Source organism: Pongo pygmaeus, chromosome X (assembly GCF_028885625.2).
Source record: "Pongo pygmaeus isolate AG05252 chromosome X, NHGRI_mPonPyg2-v2.0_pri, whole genome shotgun sequence".
In the NCBI taxonomy this organism is placed as follows: domain Eukaryota; kingdom Metazoa; phylum Chordata; class Mammalia; order Primates; family Hominidae; genus Pongo; species Pongo pygmaeus.
The window spans coordinates 107015137-107021940 of NC_072396.2; the positions used below are offsets into that span (position 1 = coordinate 107015137).

The 6804-nt window shown below is 43.5% G+C and overlaps 1 protein-coding gene across 6 annotated transcripts in view; it reads left to right on the plus strand.

Moving 5' to 3' along the window:
* Positions 1-5683, plus strand: part of LOC129023809 (ras-related protein Rab-40A-like) — a 194516-nt gene extending 188833 nt beyond the window's left edge. For 4 of the 6 annotated variants that reach the window (XR_010125409.1, XR_010125377.1, XR_010125395.1 and 1 more), the window contains 2 exons: positions 828-881; positions 3786-5683. The gene's annotated coding sequence lies outside the window, so the exon portion shown is untranslated. Of the gene's footprint in view, positions 1-827; positions 882-1225 lie in introns of all 6 variants that reach the window. The other 2 variants (XR_010125399.1, XR_010125387.1) reach the window with 2 other exon arrangements.
* The last annotated feature ends 1121 nt before the right edge of the window (positions 5684-6804 follow it).

A 6804-nucleotide genomic window follows, 5' to 3' on the forward strand; every position in this document is an offset into this window, starting at 1 on the left:
TTGTATAGTATGTTGCAGGGTTCTTTGCATTTCCTGAATTTGAGTTTTGGGCTCTCTAGTGAGCTTGGAGAAATTTTTGTGGCTGATATTGTCAAATATGTTTTCCAAGTTGCTTTCTTTCTCTCCTTCTCTTTCAGGGATGCCAATGAGTCATGGGTTTTGTCTGTTTATATAATCCCATGTTTCTCAGAGGTTTTGTTCATTCTTCTTTATTGTTTTTTGTTTTTGTCTTAGTTGTTTTCGAGAACTGGTCTTTGAGCTCTGAGATATTTTCCTCAGCTTGGTGGGCTCTGCTGTTAATACTTGTGATTTTTTTAATGAAATTCTTGAAGTGAGTTTTTCAGGTCTGTCATATCGGTTGTGGTTTTGTTTTTTTGTTTTGTTTTTGTTTTTGTTTTGAGACAGAGTCTTGCTGTGTCACCCAGGCTGGAGTGCGGTGGTGAAATCTCGGCTCACTGGAAGCTTTGCCTCCCGGGTTCAAGTGATTCTCCTGCGTCAGCCTCCCAAGGAGCTGGGATTACAGGAACATGCCACCATGCCTGGCTAATTTTTATACTTTTAGTAGAGACAGAGTTTCGCCATGTTGGCCACTCTGGTCTCGAACTCCTGACCTCAAGTGATCTGGCCACCTCGGCCTCTCAAAGTGCTGAGATTACAGGCGTAAGCCACCATGCCCAGCCTGGTTCTTTGTTACAACAGCATTTCATCTTTTATCTCCTATATAGTTCTATTGTATTCCTTATATTCCTTGGATTGGGTTTTGACTTTCTCCTGAATGTTGATGATCATTCCTATCCATATTCTGAATTCTATTTTTGTCATTTCAGCCTTTTCAGCCTGGTTAGGAAACATTGCTGGGGAACTAGTGCAGTGATTTGGAGGTAAGTAGACCCTCTGGCTTTTGAGTTGCCAGAGTTCTTGCACCGATTGTTTCTCATGTGTGTGGGCTTGTGTACCCTTAACTGTGGTGTAATTTGAGTGTAGTCAGTTACCTTCATTTCTCGATGTTTTCAGAGGGCTAATGCTTTGTGCAGGGTATTTATTTGTAGCTGAATTATTGTCTTTGGTTTCACAGGGGATATATTAAAGTATTTTTTTGTGTTGAAGTTTGGGCTGTGATCCAGTAGATGGTGCTTAAGCATGCTGGCTGATAGGTAGACTGTTGTTCGGTCACAGGACTACTCTGTATTTGCCCACATTTGCAGCTGTGTTCTCTCTCTCTCAGTGCTCTGAGAGTGTAGGCTCCTTTCCCACTCAAGTGCTGGCTACAGATCTGGGTTTGGCACTCCTGGACGTCATACTGCAGCCCCGGGGTAAGCTCAGCCTTTATGTTCCCTCCACAGCATGGGGGCAAACAGGAACCTTGACAGTGGCAGTGGCAGAGGGCCTTTAATTTGTCTCTTGGGGCTCTATCCCAGAGACATGCAGAACCGCTGTCAATCAGAGTGATTGGCCTGGTGTGGGGTGGTTGCATTGTGGGCTCAAGCCTGGGGGCCCATGGGGAACACAGACTGGCCTCTTCTTACAGCAACTGCAGCATGCTGGAGGTGTGAGTAAGGCACTCAGGGGTCTCTGTTTCTTCCACAGTCCAAGGACATCGAGGGCAGTACCTTTGCAGTGGCAGTGTCCGAGGGACTTTCAGTTGTCTCTGGGAGCCCCACCTCAAAGAAATGCAGAGCGTCTGCTAATGCAAGTGTTCAGCTAGAGGGTGAGGTGGCTGTGCCATGGGCCTGAGCTGGGGGCCCTTCTTGGTGAAGAGTAAGGAGTCAGGGACTCACACGAAAGGGAGACTGAGTTTCTCTCCATATGGTGACTGTGGCATGCTAGAGACATGAGTAATGCCCTCAGGCTCTTTGTTCCTTCCCCAGTCCAAAGACAACAAGGTCAAAACCACTGCAGTGGCAGTGGTAAAGGGGCTGTCTGTTGCCACTGGGAACTCCACCCCAGGGAAACACAGAGCCACTGCCAGTGGGAATGCTCAGTTGGGGGTGGCGTAGCTGCCCTGTAGTCCCAAGCCAGGGGCCTTGCCTGTTGAAGAGTAGGGAGTGAGGCCTCACAGGGAAGACAGACTGGGCTCCTCCCCATATGGTGGCTGTGGTGTGCTGGTGGTACCAGCAATGCGACCTGGACCTTTGTTCCTTCCCCAGCCCAAAGGCAGTAAGGGCAGTACCACTGCAGCTGCAATGAGAGGGGCTGTGGGTTGTCTCTGTGATTTCCTCCTTAGAGAATGACAGAGCTGCCACTGACTTAAACGTTTGGGCGGGGACAAGGTGGTTGTTCTGGGGGCCCGGGTTGAGAGACCCTGCCCACTGAGGAGTAACAGGGCCAGGGCCCATGTGGAAGAGAGTCTGCCTTCTTATCCAAAAAGCAGCTGCACTGTGCTGGAGGACTGCATTAGTCCTAAGTCTTTTGGCTCCCTCCTGAGCCTGAGGGAAACAGGAGCAGGAGCTGCAGAGCAGCAAAAATGGCAGACCTGCCTGCTACGATTGAGAGCTCTGTCCCAGGGAAGTACAGATCCCCCAGGGGGATCTGCTACTGGCCCAAGAGCCCAGACATGGGTGGGGTGGCTGGAGTCCCAAGTCTGGAGGCCCTGCCCAGTAAGAAGTAGTGGGGACAGAGTTCTATGTGGAAAAATGTCTGGCCACTTTTCTGTAAGGCAGCTGTGCTGTGCTGGGGGCCTGCATTAGTCCTTAATCACCCTGCCAAGACTGGTGGACCCGTCTGCTACCACTGAGAGCTCCATTCCAGGGAAATACAGGGCTGCTATTGGCCCTAGAGCTCAAGTGAGGCTGGAGTGGCCATGCTAGGGACCCAGCCCAGTGGGCATTATCCAGCAAGGTACAATGGAGGTGAGGCCTGCAGTCCATCTGCTCCTCAGCCCCGTGGATTTAGCCCCTATACTGGAGGCATTCCAGGGAGCCTGGCCTCTCTTGTTGCCAGAGCTACAGCCACTGGTGCTGGGGTGCCCAGCAGTCCAAGGGCCCTGGAGCTCCATGTGTGCCTGAGCAGTGGCTCTGCCTAGATTCCATGTAGCTCTCCATGTCAGTCTGCAGGCTCTGCTCAGGGAGTCAGGGGGATCTTCTGAGCACAGGGTTGTGAAGATCTGTAGCAGAAGCTTTAGTGAAATTTCAGACCTTAACAACAAAGTTTCCCTGATTTATTTAACTTCTCCTAACTTTCTATAACCTGATATAAAGTGGACATTTAATTATAAATTACTTGAGTAAAGGTTAAGATTAATGAAAATACTACTCAAGTAACTTATAATTAAATGTCCATTATCATCATCAGCATCATCATCTAAAGGGGTTATTGAGCAGGCATCCATGGGGTGGTGCGAAATGACCAGCCCCTAAGCCTTGGTGGCCCATTATCTACAGAAGATATCAATGGGCGCATTAAATGTTTCCCAACCTTCTTTCATTATCCAAAGGAGCCTTATTAGACATGTTTTTCCTCCTTATTAATCCCTTCTTGCCTGAAATGTGAAATTTTAATACCACAGATATAGTGTTAACTGTTTATGTATTTTGGTCCTATGTAGTGCCACAAACCATTTTAATGTCTACTATCTCCCTACCCTTAAAAACCAATTCTCAGCCCCTTGGGGGCAATATATCCTCTGTTGAAAATGCATGGAACATTTTAAAGAGGACAAAAGCTGGAACCTCATTCCTGCCTTTTACTTGATGTGTGACACTGGAAAACTTCCTTAACCTCTGTCAGCTTGCCCATGGTCATCTGGAAAAGGGAACCACTGAGAGCTCATGATGCCTTACTTACAGAACTGTCCTGTGGGGTAAATGAGAAATCCTACACAGAGAAGATGGCACCTAGAGAAATCCTATACAGAGAAGATGGCACCTAGTCTTCAACAAATGTTCATCCTGGCCCACTTTTCTTCTCCTTCCCAGAGAAGTGATGACTGTCATCTAAACCAAACAGCATAACTACCACAGAGACCAGCTGGTAATGGAGCAGGAAGAAGTAGCATATACTTACATTTAGTTTATAAATGAAGCTTTGGGGCTATTTCTGTGATGCAGGATGGCTTTGCCAAGCAATGTGGGAAGAGGGAAAAGATCATCAAACCATTTCTTTAATTCTGTATCATTTTTGCCCCATTATTTGAGCTTCTATACTGATATTGGAAAAATAGTTTCCTATGGAGTCTCAAATAAAGAAAGAGTGCAGATAAAGAGGAGAGAGAAGTCACAATCCCTTGACCCTCATACCATTACCACCTGCAGCACTCTGAACCAGAATTTAATCTGCACCAGTGGGTAATTCAAAGTGGGAGGAGTTATTGAATGTGTATCCATGAGGGCACAATACTACAAATGTGTAAAACTACTAGGTTTTAAATCCTAGAATGTCATGGTGTATAAAATATTGATAATTATTGCTTTAGTTTTGAATTAGGGGAAAATATATCCTCGTATACTTGGAAGTGGCTCCCTCAGGATCTTTATTCTTGAGCTTCAGGGATATTCTTCATTCTAAATGTGTATCTCTTTCCTGTGGGTGGGGTAAGGAATGCTTGAATGTTCCTGGCAATGTTTTTGTATAATTGCAGGAGCATTTGATATTTATTACAGTTATAAATACATAAGAAATGAAATAAACAGCATTACTCTAAAACAAAAGAGAATACCTGCTCTCCAAATATCTTGAGAGTATTTCAAAGAGAATACGTGCTAATGCTTATATCTGTATAATATTCTTTCACAAGTTTTCTTATGCAGGTACTTATAAATTTATGCAGAAATGAATACATTTATATACTTATCTACAAAATATAAGATCTCATTCTACATTTAGTTTTATAACCTGCTTGTCTCACTAAAACCACACCTCAAAGGTCATTGATTGTGAGTAAATATGAGTCTTTACCACAGAGATAGTAGATACTAATGGCCAGTAAAGACAGAGAAACAAATATGGCTACAATATGTTATGTGCCAAGTGCTTTTTAGCTATTGAGTCGTTCAATTCTCACAGCACCCTTACAAAGTGAAACTGTTGCTGATCTCCATTTTGTAGATGGAAAACTAAGGAGCAGATAGAATAAAAATTTTACCTGAGACTGCACAGTTAGGGAGTGGGACAGCTTGGATTTATGTTCAGTACATCATGCTCCAGAGCCTGGGAAACTGTCAAGGCTCTGTTGTTAGGTGAAAGAAGCAACTACACAAGCATGCATATTTTAGGAGCTCATTAAAAGTAATACTTAACAGGTTAATACATTTACACAAAAAACTGGACATAGTGACAAATAGGTGGATTGCAACCTTGGTAAGATCATGTTCATTGCAGTCCTGGGGACAGAAGCCACAGTGCAGGGGGAAGTGAAGAATTTTAACAGGAAATGTAGAAAACTCCTTTTGGTAGTTTAACTTTGAAGGGAAAGAGATGGAGATTCTGGCTGAATGGGGAGATTTTTAAAAATAATCAATTTCTTGAAACTTGAGAAAGTTTTAAAATGAATATACTTAGGTGTTTTGCTAAATGAGAGGATTTTAGCTGTTCTTGCCATGCACAAAAAAATGGGTAACTATGTGGCATTATGAATATGTTTATTTTCTTCACTATATAGTAACTAATACTTTACTTTCTGTATGTATCTTAGAACATCATGTTGCATATCTTAAATATAGACAATAAATGTATTTTTAAAACTTAACGTGATGAAGCTATCTTGTCTCAGATTTAACACTAGAAATTGCTCATGTTTTTTTTTTTTTTTTTTGGCTGGAGTACAGTGTCGCGATCATGGCTCACTGCAGCTTCAACCTCCCGGGGCTCCTGCGATCCTCCCAGCTCAGCTTCCCGAGTAGCTGGGACCACAGGTGCATACCAACACACCCAGTTAATTTTTTTTGTTTGTTTATTTTTGTAGAGACGGGAGTCTCTTTAGGTTGCCGAGGCTGGTCTCGGACTCCTGGGCCCAAGTGATCCTCCCACCTCGACCTCTTAATGTGCTGGGATTATAGGTGTGAGCCACTTCACCCAGCACATTTCCTTTCTTACGCTCTTATTTTCACTTTAGAGCTCATGAGAGGCCTCTAATCAACTAGTATGAGTTTTGAGCTAAATACGTATTTAGTTATTAGTGAGAAAATGGACAATGGGCAATTGTGAGTCAAATAAATGCTAAATTTTTGCCTCTCCAAGAAGGCAGCAGGTGGCTGAAATCCTGGTGTGATATGGCTGAATAATGCATGATCTGAGGACCCTGTACTGGTTACTCCTGGGCGCAGTCACAATTTTTCTATAAATATATTAATATACTGAGCAGTCCAGGAGCAGCCATTAGGCAAACACCACTCCTTGCTTCCTTCATGTGACCTATCACTGAGCTCACCAGCTGAGGTCAATTACATTCTTCCCAACCTGGAGAACAGAATTTGGGTCTGCTTAGAGGCATGATGTGAAACATGTCTGGGATAAAAGCTTTGTTCTATTGACAGCAAACCTTTTCGGGTTAAGGGGTAGGGGAAGAGCAAGTGAAGGATGCAGATTAATTTCTATTTAGGAATATACTTGTATATATTGTTTGAAATTTTGTCTTATAAAAATATTCAAACAAATTTAAACAATAAATTACTTGTGAACAACAGATTGACAAATGTCACGTGCACACATATTTATTAATTTGAAAAAGCATTCACTGTGTTAAATTTATGGTGAAATAAAGTTGATTAAACTTTGAGATAACTGAGTGTGTGTGTGTGTCCTCTGGCTCTATCATCACTCCAAATACACACTCACAAGTGCAGTTTCACCTTGAATTCAGAGATGGGC